The sequence below is a fragment of the Lissotriton vulgaris genome, unplaced genomic scaffold, assembly GCF_964263255.1.
Source record: "Lissotriton vulgaris unplaced genomic scaffold, aLisVul1.2 SCAFFOLD_1272, whole genome shotgun sequence".
Lineage (NCBI taxonomy): Eukaryota > Metazoa > Chordata > Amphibia > Caudata > Salamandridae > Lissotriton > Lissotriton vulgaris.
Window position 1 is genome coordinate 254,151 of NW_028242809.1, and position 14,950 is coordinate 269,100.

Sequence of the window (14,950 nt, forward strand, 5' to 3'; positions counted from 1 at the left end):
TTTGAAAACAGTCTCAGAAATACACCAAATTGTCTTCAGCAGAAGAAAAAGGATGCACTCCAGAGGCTGCAGATATTGAAAGCACAGAAATACAGATATTCCTTTCACATATCTTTCATATTAGCCAATCATAACTCTTCCCTCACTTTTTTCAAATCAAAACCCTTCCCCCCTCTGCCCTCTCTGCCTTTTTTCCATAGCAACCACCTCCTGGAAGACCTCTCATGTTTGCAAATTCACACAACAATGTTTCAATTGAACTCTGAACTCTCAGTGCACCTGCGTATCCAGTGCAATCTTTCATTAAAAGTTTCTTCCTTGACCATTCAAATTACATCTTTCAAAGAACACATCCATGCACCCTAACTTTCTGTTTTCAGAAATGGAAATACACCAATCACTGCTAATGAATCATTAGCATTGGAAATCCACAGTTTTTCTTTACAAACTCCTACTGTTTCAACTGCCCTTTCATTACCACACTTCATCTGACTGCAGCACAACCTTCTCCCACCATGTTTAACGTCTGGATTGTTGGACATAGTTACATCCACTGGGCTCAAAGGTATGCTGAGAGCAGAAATTTACACAACCTCAATTTACAAGATGTGGAAATTAAGTGGTTGGGCCAAAGAGGATTAAAATGTCACCAATTGATACCATTGGTGAAAACCTTTATGCATTTGCCAAAACCTGACCTGTTAATTGTGCACTGTGGAGGTAATGATTTGGACACTTTGACAGGGGTAGGTCTGGAAATGCTTTTAAAGGACACCTTTGAGCAATTAATGGCACTTTTTCCTCAAACTGCCTTGGTATATTCCAATATATGCCAAAGACAGAAATGGAGGTGGTCCAACCAATTTTGTCCACAAATTGAGAAGTCGAGGAAGCATGTAAACAAATCTGTTTCAGCTTTCATGAGAGACCATGGAATGGGCTCCCTGTACAACAATAACTTGCGTTACTACATGCAAGATATCTACAGAGGAGATGGAGTTCACTTCTCAGATGAGGGCAACAGAATTTTCATTCTGAATTTAAGAATGTGCATTGGTACCTACTTATAATAACCTAAATGTACCATAAACCCAAAAGCTCTTCTCAGAGCTACCCTTCATCTAATCACTCACAATTATTATTTTTTTCTAACTTTTTTCACTAATTTTCCACAAAATACGCTCCCCGGTTCGCTAACCGAAAGCTAACCTCGCGGAATTTTTAAAAAAAATGTTTTTTTTCCGCACATTTAAGCCTCCTCAGCCACCCTCAGAAAACCTAGGGGGTCAAGATAAGTCTACCGTGCCCCCTTCTACACATTCTGAACATTATTTGCCCTCCATCTTGTATCTTAATGCGACCGAAACACAAAATGGTGGACTCCCGTGACGCTTAAGGTTCGCTAACCGGGCCGCTTTCCAGAAAGCGGTCCTAAAAAAAGGTGGGAAAGTAATTAGCAAAAAAACGACTAGAGACACTCTCACCAAATATAGATTAGCTCATACTACATAACAATCCCTTTCATTCTCACAAATTTGATTGAAATTTCATTTAGCCATTTAGCCTGTAGACCTATCTAAATACCCTGAGGTACATTACTTCACAAAACACATCTAAAATATTGGAATTGACAACCAATGAAAACTTTACTTTCATTTACAATTTTTATTACCTGACATTTGATTGGTTATATACCTGAATATATATAAAGGAAGAGATGGAAACACAGCCATTTTCACTGCTACTTCCTGAACTACATTTCAAGAGCCTTTTCACCTCCCTGTAAAGTTATTTGATAATTTGTAAGTGGCACTTTAAATTAATTTGTAAAAACGTTTTTTGATAATTATTTACTGTCCCCCTGCTATAGTTATAGATACAGATACCTCCTCTGTTACATTTATTGATTGACTTACACTTCTCTGCTATAATTATGAATTTACTTACTTTAACTTCACTGTTAAAAAAACAGAACTACATGTCTGAACTTAAACCCAACAGTGCCCTAACTCTTCTAATATAATTATTTTTTTTATGCAATTTACAGCAAAAAAATGGAAGGGGAGCAAGAAAAAACTAATGTTTCCTTCGAGATTACATCCGAAGACATTGTAACTGAAGAAAATGTGGATGAAGATTTTATGGATCAATCTTTTGACGAACAATTTATTCAAACCTTACAAGAGACAGAAACATCCATGTTTGACGAGATACCAGATGATATAATGCTGGAAGTTTTAATGAACTATGAAAATAATAAATAGATTTCTTTTAAATCAAAATAAATAAAAAAAACGAACAAAAACAACAAATAATTAACATACAGTATTAGAAAAGTCTATCATTCTTTTATCCTTAAAGTATGCTACCCAGAACGCTTTCCGGTTCGCGAACTTGGCACTTACCACGCAAAAAAAATAAATATTTTTTTTTTTTTGGACCCTCCTAGGCCCTTTTAAAACCTCCACATAAAACCTAGGGGGTCAACGAGGATCTACTATGCCCCCTTATGGTAATTTCCCCCTTTGTTTTGGCCTCCTCTTGTCTCTCGATCCTACCGAGAGACAAGATGGCGGCCGCTCCGGACTGTTTAAAATGTTGACAGACACCGGAGGGCCAATCAGCTTCGCATCGCAAAGCTCCGATACGCGAAAAGTTCGCTAACCGGATCGCTGCCCGGAGCGCTGTTACAGATATATATCTTGATTTAAACGTTAATTTCTCAAAATCCACTGAAGCACATATATTGAGACCTAGCAAAGGCACATCGGGCTAACAGTCCCTACAATTTTGCCAAGTTTCGTGAAAATCCATTCAGCCGTTCGGGCTAAAAGTGAGTCCAACCGCCCTATGGAAATTAACATGGGAAAAACAGCGTCCCAGATAGCGCTCCAGATCGCGTACTTTTCGCGTCACGGAGCTTTGCGAAGCGATGCTGATTGGCTCTCCGGTGTCTGTCAACATTCTAAACAGTCCGGAGCGGCCGCCATCTTGTCTCTCGGTAGGATCGAGAGACAAGAAGAGGTGAAAAACGAAGGGGGAATTTAATGAAAGGGGGCAAGGTAGACCCCTCTTGACCCCCTAGGAATGATGTTGGGGGTCCCGTGGGGAAAATAAAAAAAATTTGATTTTTCACGGTAGAAGCGCTTCTCGGTTGGCGAACCAGGTCGCAAATTAACGGCTGAATGGATTTGCACGAAACTTGGCAAAATTATAGGGACTGTTAGCCCGATGTGCCTTTGCTGGGTCTCAATATATGTGCTCCAGTGGATTTTGAGAAATTAATGTTTAAAAAACAGGTATATCTGTGACAGCGTCCCAGATAGCGCTCCATATTGCGTACTTTTCGCGTAACGGAGCTTTGCGTAGCGAAGCTGATTGGCTCTCCGGTGTCTGTCAACATTCTAAACAGTCCGGTGCGGCCGCAATCTTGTCTGTCGGTAGGATCGAGAGACAAGAGGAGGAGAAAAACTAAGGGGGAATTTAATGAAAGGGGGCTAGGTAGACCCCTCTTGACCCCCTAGGAATGATGTTGGGGTTATTAAAGGGTCCCGTGGGGTAAATAATAAAAATTTGATTTTTCGCGGTAGAAGCGCTTCTCGGTTCGCGAACCGGGTCGCAAACTGGTAGCGAAACGTGAATTCGCCATTTTGTGTTTTGATTTCATTAAATTACTAGGTATAAGGGGGTACGGGAGACGTATCCTGACCCCTTTTGTTTTCTGAGGGTGGCTGAGGAGGCTCATATATGTTGATACATGTCTTCCAGCGGCTGTGCGTGAGCGTTTTTTTTTTTGTTGCGTGACGTCTGTTAACGTTCGATTCGATGGAAATCAGGAACTGTTGACCGCCATTTTGTCACTGCGAGTAAATATTTTGTTTTAAATAATTGTTATAAATTAATCCTTATTGATAAACATTGTCTGCGCCATCTTGTCTTTTTTGCAATGCCACACTTTTGTTGAGCACGGCAGCCATTTTAGATGCCTTGACCAGACCCACTCTCTGCACGCCGCCGATCCTCAGCATGGCTCCCCACCCTTGCAAGCATCTCCCCCACGCACTGGTCACCCCCGCTCTCTCTCTCATGCATGGGCCAGAAACCTCCTCCCATGTGCGCTGCTCTTCCCTGAGAATCACACCCTGTGCCCGGTCGACACCACCCTTTCACCCTATTCACTACCGCACCCTCTGACACTCCTCTTCCTCTGTGTCCGATTGTTCAGGCCGGTCCCAGGCTATCACCTAGCCCTGCAGATGTAGTTTAGGGCCCCAGCTGTAGAGAATCACCCCTCTTCAAAGGTGTTACAGTAGATCAAGGCCCCCACCCGATGAGATCCGTCACACCACACGCGTTCCTACTATCTGATAACCATCCTGTATTGTGCTTGGGGAGGGGATTCTCACTGTGAGGGTGTGTGGGACCGAGCCTGAAGTGGAAGATTCCAGGGATGCCTCTTTGTACATCAAAGTTTTTACAATTATGTGTCACATTATAAATATATAGCACTCCAACAAAGTAGGATTATAACACTTTAATAACTTTTAAATATATAGAACACAACAAAAACAGTAAATACATTTAAACATTTTTTTGAAAAAAGAAGCAACAATGGTCAGTAGCTGTGTTTTGTGCGAATAGTCCCAAGGCAGCACAACGTGCTGAGTTCTGGACGGCACCCAGGTGATGTTACCTGGGTGCCGCACTGGTTTTTGGTATCCTACAATGCAGCTCCGTAAAACGACGTGGGGCGTCCCGAGGGGTGCGCGGGGAGGCCTCGTCAGTAGCGGTCTGTTGTGCGAATAGTCCCAAGGCAGCAGAACGCGCTGAGATGTGGATGGCACCCAGGTGATGTCCAGTAAGTTGTCGCACTGGTTTTGGCATCCTACAATGCTGCTCCGAAAAACGGCGTGGGGCGCCCCGGGGGGGGGGAGGGAGGGGGAGGCGGCGTGAACGGGTCTCCCCAGGTGGAGGCTCGTCGGCTGTACTGGGGCGCCCCTTTACCGTTTCAGTTGCCATTCCGCCCGCTTTTGCTACACTGTGCCTCTTCCGCCATTCAGCTGTTTATCGCCCGCTCTTGCGGCTACAGCGTCTCGCTCACCATGTAGTTGAGTTGCGTCCACTCTTGCGCAGCGATAGGCGGCTGCCACAGGACTCTTAAAATGGCGGACGGCTCTTCGGATTTGGGCCTGGTCCACTAAAATGGCCCTGGGACACCTTGGAACTCGGACGTCCCCTGAGCCTTGAAGATTTTACAAAAGTCTTCGGGGCTCCCGACTCCTGCAGGCTTCCGGTGAGGAGCGGCTGCCATGATTGCTCGCGGAATGACCACGACGGAGCCACGAGATGGTGGTGCTCTCAGGCTGACGCCAGCTTCAGTCTGAAACATCTAGAAACAAGGTGGGGCTTTCATCGTTTGGGGAAAAAAAATGTTTTAATCCAATGAAAAGTGTTATTTTTAGGTCATATGATCAAGCCTTCCATCATTAGGAAACCAAAAGTAAAATGAACCAATGAAAAGTTTTATAAAGAAGTCACATGACCTGTTATGCTTACGTTACGCGCTGCTATAAAAAGCGTAGAAAATCCGTTGGCACGTAAGGCGGCGTCAGTAGCGGACCGATGTGCGAATAGGCCAAAGGCAGCACAACGGGCCGAGATCCGGATGGCACCGAGGTGGTGTCCAGCAAGTTGCACTGGTGTGGCCAACCTGCAATGCTGCGCCGAAAGTCGGCGTGGGGTGCCTGGGGGGGGGGAGGTGGTGCAAACTGGCCTCTCTCGCCTCCCCAGGTGGAGGCACCTGATGTGCAGTGCGGCGCCCCTTATCTTTTCACTCGCCGTCCAGCAGAGTTGCGCCCGCACTTGCTGCTACAGTAGGCCGAAGGGAGCACAACGCGCCAAGATCCGGATGGCATCGAGGTGGTGTCCAGCAAGTTGCCGCACTGGTGTGGCCATCCTACAATGCTGCGCCGAAAGTCGGCGTGGGGCGCCCCGTTGGCCTGTGAGGTCGCATCAGTCAGTGGGGGCTGTTTGAGAAAGCAATGTGATGCTGTGCGTCGCCCCCAAGATGGAGGCTCCTCGGCTGCAGTGGGGCGCCCCTTGGTGTTTCACTCGCTATCCAGCTGAGTTGCGTCCGCACTTGCGGCTACAGTAGGCCGAAGGAAGCACAACGCGCCGAGATCTGGATGGCACCGAGGTGGTGTCTAGCAAGTTGCCGCACTGGTGTGGCCATCCTACAATGCTGCGCCGAAAGTCCCATGGTCCGGCGGAACTTTTTTCCTTTTCCTTTCTGCATCTTGTCCCACAATTCGTTTGACCTTTAGACACGACCAAGTCCCTGAATGTGTGCAGGGGGACGCTATTGATTGAATCAAAATGGCGGCTTCACACAAAGCTGACTCAAGCGTTGCTGGTGATGCTATACAGACAAAAAATGGTTTTCAGTTTGTACATTCTTCAGGATTTTTCCATCCAAGTCTGCTTGAGAGTTTGTAGAACAATGGCTTTAGATCTTGCCCTCCCCTCTTTTGACTGTTGGTCTTGTTGCCTATCTCTTCTGTTGTCATTTAACTGAACCTTTTTTGACTGCCGAAAGGGGTTCTGGTCCGACCGCTGGTTGGTGGAGACATTTTGACTATATCCTGGACCTGCCCGGCCTCGCCCAAAATGGCGCCGGTATAAATGGGACTCGTAACTTCTTGTTGTGTACTGGTTGCACAACCTTGATATCACGAGATACGTATGCAGTTTTGAAGCACATGGCGGGCGGGAATGAGAATTGATTGAATATTTCGACATCCCTATTGATATTAAGTTCTGATGTGTTATTGATTACTGTACTATTGAAGGCTCGAATTAACGTCACCCATGGTACTTGCCCGCAAATGTATATCTAGATAATTTTATTGTAAGTGGCCCTGTCGTATTTTAATTACAAAATGTACGTCCACCGATTCCGCAACTGTTAGACACCTTAGTTCTTGCAACCTAATGGCCCGCTCGTTGCGTTCCTCTACAGTGTATACAATTCCAGTTTGCTCCGTGGCCGGCCCATGTAGTTATAGGCCCGTATTTGTATACTGACATTTTCACAATAAAGGTTTTTAAAACAAAACATGGTAGTAGTATTTACATTGGTAAAGTTTTTAATTTTAGTCACTGTTTTCGAATCAGTAAAAGGCAAGTGAAATAAAGCAGTCCAATTACATGACGGATAAAAGGTATAATATGCAGGAACGCAGTAAAGATAAATGGTCAAGGGCTGTTGTGTTGTTTACTCCTGCAACATAAAGTGATCGATAAGAATCTGATATTCAGGCGTATCGGCGACTAAGACAGCAGGCCGAGCATCTTTTGCTCAACGGCTCCGTCATGAGACGAAGAAACGCCCTTTTTCTAGAAAAAGGAATATATTTTACTTGTAGGACAGTTGTAAATTTTCCGGGAAAATACATTAGCCTGGAACATTATAATATATATGTTTAAGAAAAAATAATGTTCGAAAGCAATAAAAAGCGTAATTTTTAGGTCATATGACCAAGCCTTTCATCATTAGAATAGCAAAAGTAAAATGAACCAATGAAAAGTTTTATTAACAAGTCACATGACCTGTTATGCTTACGTTACGCGCTGCGCGCCGCGCCCCGGATCCCTTCCGGGAAGCTGCGCTTCGCGCACTGGAGTACTTCCGGGTGCGCTAACGCGGCGTGTCATATAACGCATTACGCGACAACGTAGGTCCAGAATATAGTCAAAATGTCTCCACCAACCAGCGGTCGGAACACAACCCCTTTCAGCAGTCTAAAAAGTTCTGTTAAATGACAACAGAAGGGACAGGCAACAAGAACCATCAGTCAAAGAGGGGAGGGCAAGTTCTTCCCTACCGGGTCACGTTGGGGCGCTACCGGAACTGATCGAATTGGTAGTCTACAGTGTTTCTGGATGTTTCAGACTGAAGCTGGCGTTAGCATGAGAGCACCACCATCTCGTATCTCAGTCGTGGCCATTCCACGAGCAATCATGGCAGCCGCTCCCCACCAGAAGCCTGCGGGAGTCGGGGGCCCCTAAGACTTTTGTAGAATCTTCAAGGCTCAGTGGACGCTTTTGAGAATGGGGCCCAAGCCCTAGCAGACAAGCGTCCGAGTTCCAAGGTGTCCCATGGCCATTTTAGTGGACCACGCCCAAATCTGAAGAGGCGGCCGCCATTTTGAGAGTCCTGTGGCAGCCGCCTATAGTTGCATCGCAAGAGCGGGAGCAACTCAACTACATGGTGAGCGAGACGCTGTAGTCGCAAGAGCGGGCGGTAAACAGCTGAATGGCGGAAGAGGCACAGTGTAGCAAAAGCGGGCGGAATGGCAACTGAAACGGTAAAGGGGCGCCCCACTACAGCGTGTCTTCAGGTCAAACGGATTGTGGGATAAGGTCCAGAATGGAAGAGTCATCAAAAGGCAAAAAGTTCCGCCGGACCCCGGGAGCCGGCCGCCTATGTCGGGGGCGATCTTAGGCCACGCCAGGGCAACACAACTTGGGGAGGGGGCAGAAGTCAAGCGCACCCTCCCAGTCCGCGCCACCACACCGTATGTTGAAAATCTGAAGCCATCGTTCTACAAACTCTCAACTAGCCTTGGATGAAAAATCTTGAAGAATGTACAAACTGAAAACCATTTTTTGTTTGCATAACATCAGCAGCAACGCTTGCTATCAGAGTGCATGAGTTTCATGCTCGATCGATTGAGCTAGTCGGATCAGGCAACAAAAAGTATAAAATAGTTATGTAAATAGTTATTTAATAAAATGTTTTACCCTGTTACTTTGCTGGTGTGTCTTATATATTTATAATATTTGCATAGAGTTTATCGTTATTTTGGGCGGGGTGGGTGGCGGAGCCGAGCTGTCTTGCAGCCATCATGGCGTGGAGCTCAGTTCATCTCACTAGTTTCGTATTTCTCATGAAGGGTTGTTCCTAATGTTTCTATTTTAGCGAGGTCAAAAAGAGATCCCATTAGTGGCCTACTGATTTTGCTTGATTTTTTTTTTTTTTACACGATTTTTCACTATCTGCAAAGACTAAACAGAGTTTCCGGCTTTGTGCTTGTTAGTAAATAGAGAATGAACCAAAGAGAATAAATTCTAAAATAGTAAATGCTTGGATAACAATCAATCAAATGGAGAGACAAGCAGGCACGACGGATCACAACGGGGGCAAAGGCCGTCGTTAACTACCCTTCACTATCTGCAAAGAGAGAGTACTTCTAAGAGAAAAGAGGGGGGGGGGGCAGCGTTTAAAGCACATCAGCGTGCATAAACACGAAAATGTTTTTAACTATCACGTACTTGACATTTGACAGCTTTTGATATTTGTTATTAAAAAACCATTGAAATTCAATGAAAAAAACATAGGTTTTAGCCCATATATAGTTAGGGATTAGCATTTACAAAACCTTATTTTACTCGCATAAAACAATTGAAATTCGCATATATAGTTAGTTGCGCTAACTATATATCGCGCACCCGCAATCCACTGCTGATGATGTCACATATTACATCATTCATGACATGGTCAGTGACATCACTGATGACATCACTGATGACATCTCAAATGACATCACTGATGACATCACTGATGACATCTCAAATGACATCACTGATGACATCTTAAATGGCATCACTGATGACATCACTGATGACATCTCATTTGACATTACTGATCACATCACTGATGACATCATTCATGTGATTATACGATGAACCTCTTCAGACTCTGATATAACCTTAGATACACTCAGTGTAAACAGACACTCACAGACTGTCACTCATCCATGGAGTTACTCACACACCTAGTCAGTCATGCAAAGAATCAATCACACCTCCATTTCCTCAACTATACAGTTATACACATCTTACTTATTCAAACATATACTAACACATATTTACTCCCTTATACAATCCCTGATACAAGTTCACAATGATCCATACAGCCACTCACACATTCACTGGCTCTTATGCACAGTTATTTATATATGTCAACTCTCACATGTACTGTGTTTTACATATGTACTTACTTTGATATGTAGCACTGAGATATCCATTCACTCACCAATACACTCATGCACACAGTCAACCGCCCATTCAGCTGTTTCCACATGCACTTTTGAACCCATACATCTAGTGAATCAACTGCTCACACATCTATGCACAGAGTCATACACCTCCCAGCCACCCCCACACACACTCTCCAATACAAATACTTGGGCAACCAATCAATAACCCATATAGTTACTCATATAGCTACTGATCAACACATGCAGCAGTTTACAGAACAACAGACATAATGATGCACAAATTAAGACAGTTTAGTCACTAACCCATGCACTCAGTGAGACACAATTAATCACTCACTTACACAGTCAGTCATGCACCTACTAAATCCTTCATCAAGACACTTATACATCCACTCATTCTTCAATATGTAATACATATTTTAACTTTACAGAAACATACAGTCACTGGATAATGTCATCAGTGATGTCATCAGTGATGTCACTGACCATGTCATGAATGATGTAATATGTAACATCATCAGCAGTGGATTGCGGGTGCGCGATATATAGTTAGCGCAACTAACTATATATGCGAATTTCAATGGTTTTATGCGAGTAAAATAAGGTTTTGTAAATGCTAATCCCTAACTATATATGGGCTAAAACCTATGGTTTTTTCATTGAATATATATATATATATATATATATATTCACTGAAAAAACCATAGGTTTCATACCAGTTATAGTTAGGAATTAGCATTTAAAAAACCTATTAAATTCACTGAAAAAACCATAGGTTTCACACCAGTTATAGGTAGGTGGAAATTTTACTGACATAAAACCAATGAAATTCCCACGTTATAGTTAGTTGGACTCACTATAACTTGCGCGTGTAATGCACTGCTGATGACATCACATATTACATCACTCATGACATGGTCAGTGACATCACTCATGACATCACTGATGACACCATCCAGTGAATGTGTGCCTTTCTGAAAAATAAACATGTTTTATATATGTATATGTAAAATAAATATTTTTAAAAAAAATTAAACTCTGGCATTCTTTTTTTCTCTTTTGTGCGCTTCCCGGTGCACTCCCCGGTGCGCTCCCCCAGCGAAAATCGAAAAAAAATAATAATAATTATGCCCCGCGGGGCCCTTTTATAGCCCCCACAACAAACCTAGGGGATCAGGGGGGGTCTATCCCTGCCCCCTTATGGTCATTTTCCCCTTTGTTTTTGCCACCTCTTGTGTCTCGATTTTACAGAGACACAAGATGGCGGCCGCTCCGGACTGTTTCCAATGTTTACAGACACCCGAGAGCCAATCAGCTTTCCGTGCGCAAGTCGCGTGTCGCGCCCAGAGCGCTTCCCGGTGCGCGTACCGGAGCGCGCTTACAGATATATATTTTATTGAACCTAAATTACTCAGAATCCACTGGAGCACATATCTTGAGACATAGCAAAGGCACATCGGGCTACCAGACCCTACAGTTTTGCCAAGTTTGGTGGAAATCCATTCAGCTGTTCGGGCTAAAAGTGAGGTCGACCGGCCTATGGAAATTAACATGGAGAAAGCACGTTTTGGGACCCCCCTTTTATCTCGGCCCCTGCTTGACAAAACCCCCCCAAACTTTCAGGGAAGAACCGGGGTGCCGCGAGGCCATTTTGAGGAAATTTTCAGGCAGATTCGTCAACCAGCGCCAAAGTTATTCCAAATAGAATTTTGAGATTTAACATTGAAAAAAATCCTAACTATAACTACCTACTGGCGACCGCCAGTAGGTAATATATATATATATATATAACGTTCGAAACTCTTCTTAGTTTGCAAGAAAGAGGCAGCACTCATGGACCAAGAGTTCTCACGGTGATTTAATTAGGGAACAATATATAGATCTTCAAGGTACGTAGATCGCGAGTTAAGAATAGTAATTCTATACTTACATATTTGCACTTACCTTCTCAATATTTTGGTAGTCGATATTTCTGCCATAATTTTATGTCTGCACGATAGTTAATTTTCCGATATTCTGTCAGTGGTCCATTCACCAGTCCAAGAAAAAAGAAGCACAAAAGAGAAAGTGCATATAATTTGGGGTCAAGGGGGTTGGGGTGCAGATTTAGTATTCTATTCCAACTCCACTACAAAAACATAAGTGAAAGTGTGTATATACACAGGCCGTCCAATCATTTCAGCCCAAGGAAGTATGAATGAGAATTTATCCAAGCATGTCAATTTTTTCCTGCAGCCTCACGTGACCAGTCTGCCGTCTACCATAAGAGACACCACTGACTTTTTAAATAAGAGCAAAAATGTAATTTGGTGTTCTGATAATTTGTTGGTGGTAATAGACATTGAATCTCTTTACACTAGCATTAATCACTGACATGGCATCAATGCTACTAAACATTTTCTGGAGAACAAGGACATAGAAATGAAAGAACATAACAACATGCTGTTGGAAATAGTTGATTTGTGTTCAACGACCAACTTTTATCTATTCCAGAACAACATTTACCAACAGGTGAATGGCGCAGCGATGGAGGCATGCTTCTTTCCCAGTTACTCATGCTTGCATGTGGGCTGGTGGGAGAAGCACGTCCTCAGAACCACACACCGACACTGGCGGAGCCATATAGTTCATTACTGGCGCTATATTGATGACATCTGTTTAGTCTGGAGTGGGTCTAGGGAAGATGCCATGAAATTTGTGGGAGATATCAATTCCAATGATTTAAATGTAAAATTTACTGCCTCCATTGATAGCTCCAAGGTCGAATTTCTTGATGTTCTGTTGTATGTAGACAAAGCTATTTTCCACACTAAGTTACACAGAAAGGCCACCACTGGTAACTCGATTCTACACGCAGACAGTGAACATCCTTGTCACCTCATCAACAGCATACCATACTGCAAGTTCATCCGTATCCGGAGAATTTGCATCTCTGAAACAGTCTCCATTGATTGTCAGATGGCAGCATTTGGCAGATTTCTTGACAGGGGTTACAAAAAACATCAATTGACCTTTGCCTTGAATAAAGCTACCAATCTGCAAAGAGATATTCTGCTTCAGCCCCAATCTAGTATTGATCTGAGAAGGAGAGTTTGGAGAAAGATGCATGTCCTATTCAGTTGATAACCACTTTCAATGCAGAAGAACAAGCTATTCACAACATCATTTATTCAGAACGGCCCATTGTTTTGACTGATAACATCCTTGGTCCCATTCTACCCGGCTTACCAGCTATCACCTTCAAAAGGGCTCCCTCCATGAGGGATGCCCTTGTGAAATCTATGCCTGAGGTGAAAACCAAAAGTACCTGGCTCACTAAGACTGTTTTTTTAAAATGTAATTCTTGCCTTGCGTTTGCTAAGAATAGTACTCACTATAAAACAGCAATCAGTGAGAAGGAGATAGCTATTCAAGAACATCTCACTTGTCGCACCGAATATGCTATTTATAAACTGAAGTGCACCTGCAATCTGGGATACATTGGCAGTACCAAACTCCCAGTGCATAAACACATCCTCCAACATGTTAGGGCCATCATGAATTCTGACCATAATTATCCGGTCACCAGACACTTCAAGTCTGTTAATGACAACAAACTGAAGGATCTGGAGTACACAGTTATAGGGTCAGTTGGTAACCCCGGATGGGGTGGGAATCAAGATAAGTCACTCAGACAATGTGAATCCCACTTCATTTTAGCTCTCGATACAAGAGTCCCTAATGGCCTTAACATGAATGAAGATCTGCACAACTTTTTATGATGGTACATTTTTATGAGGATAATTAAGTATAATGGTCCTCTTTTTCATTGTATCAGTGTTATTTATTTATGCTCTCTATAAATGGGGTTTGTTCTGTGATTTCAATATTAAATATTACACCCACACTTTAGGATCGTTTAGGCTTAAGCGATTCAGGGTTCTTCCCTTGTTGCTAGTGTTCCAATATTTAGCACAGTACTATTTTGCACTTTTTGCACTATGCACTTCTCTTTTTTTATACAAACTATTTATTATTACATGGCATCTTTTTTGCTGCACATATACATTGTATCATGCAATTTTGATACTATCAGATTTTATCCATTTTGGTCCTTCTTGTAGCATTTGGTCTTTGTGTTTTTGACCATTTCCCTGATAATACTGCACTTGCACTTTATTGTGGAATTATCTGCTGCTAATTAGACTGATATGTGATATACTGTATGTATCTTAAACTACTGGTATTATTTGCATGATAGTTATATGATTACTGGATGTCTTGATTTCATGTATGGCACTTTACATGCTTGGGTCATCTAATATCATTTACGTTTTTTATTTTGAGATCTGTACTATGTACTAATATACCCTTTCAATCTTGATCATCAGCCGCAATTTAGGCTGCTGGAAGAGTGGTTGCAGTATATATATTTTGAAATTTGTATTAATTTAGGCTCATTTTCTGTATACCACTTTTATGAACTTATGTACTCCTCTCTATGATATGTTACGTATTTGTATTATGAATTTGTCAATAAGATGGTAATTTTTAAATGTTTGTAGTCAACCATGATAGTGCCCGAGTGTCCTAGTGTGTCTTTGGTATTGTTTGACAAGGATAGTCCGTTTTCTTTAGTTGATTGTGCACACTTCAACTAACACGGTGGTGGCACAGCAGTCTGAGGAAGCAACCAAGCATATTGCGAGATGCCTGCTATGACTCTTTCTATGGCAGTGAGCCACGCCATTGATAGGATGACAGTGACATAACTCAGGGGATCTATATAGGGCACCCTGATACCTCTGTGCATGGGATGCATGTAGGGGGGCAAAGGATTATACTCATGATCCGGTGGGCAGTCAGACTGTGGGTTTGGCAGTCTCGCAGCCGGGTGCAGGTGTGGCGGC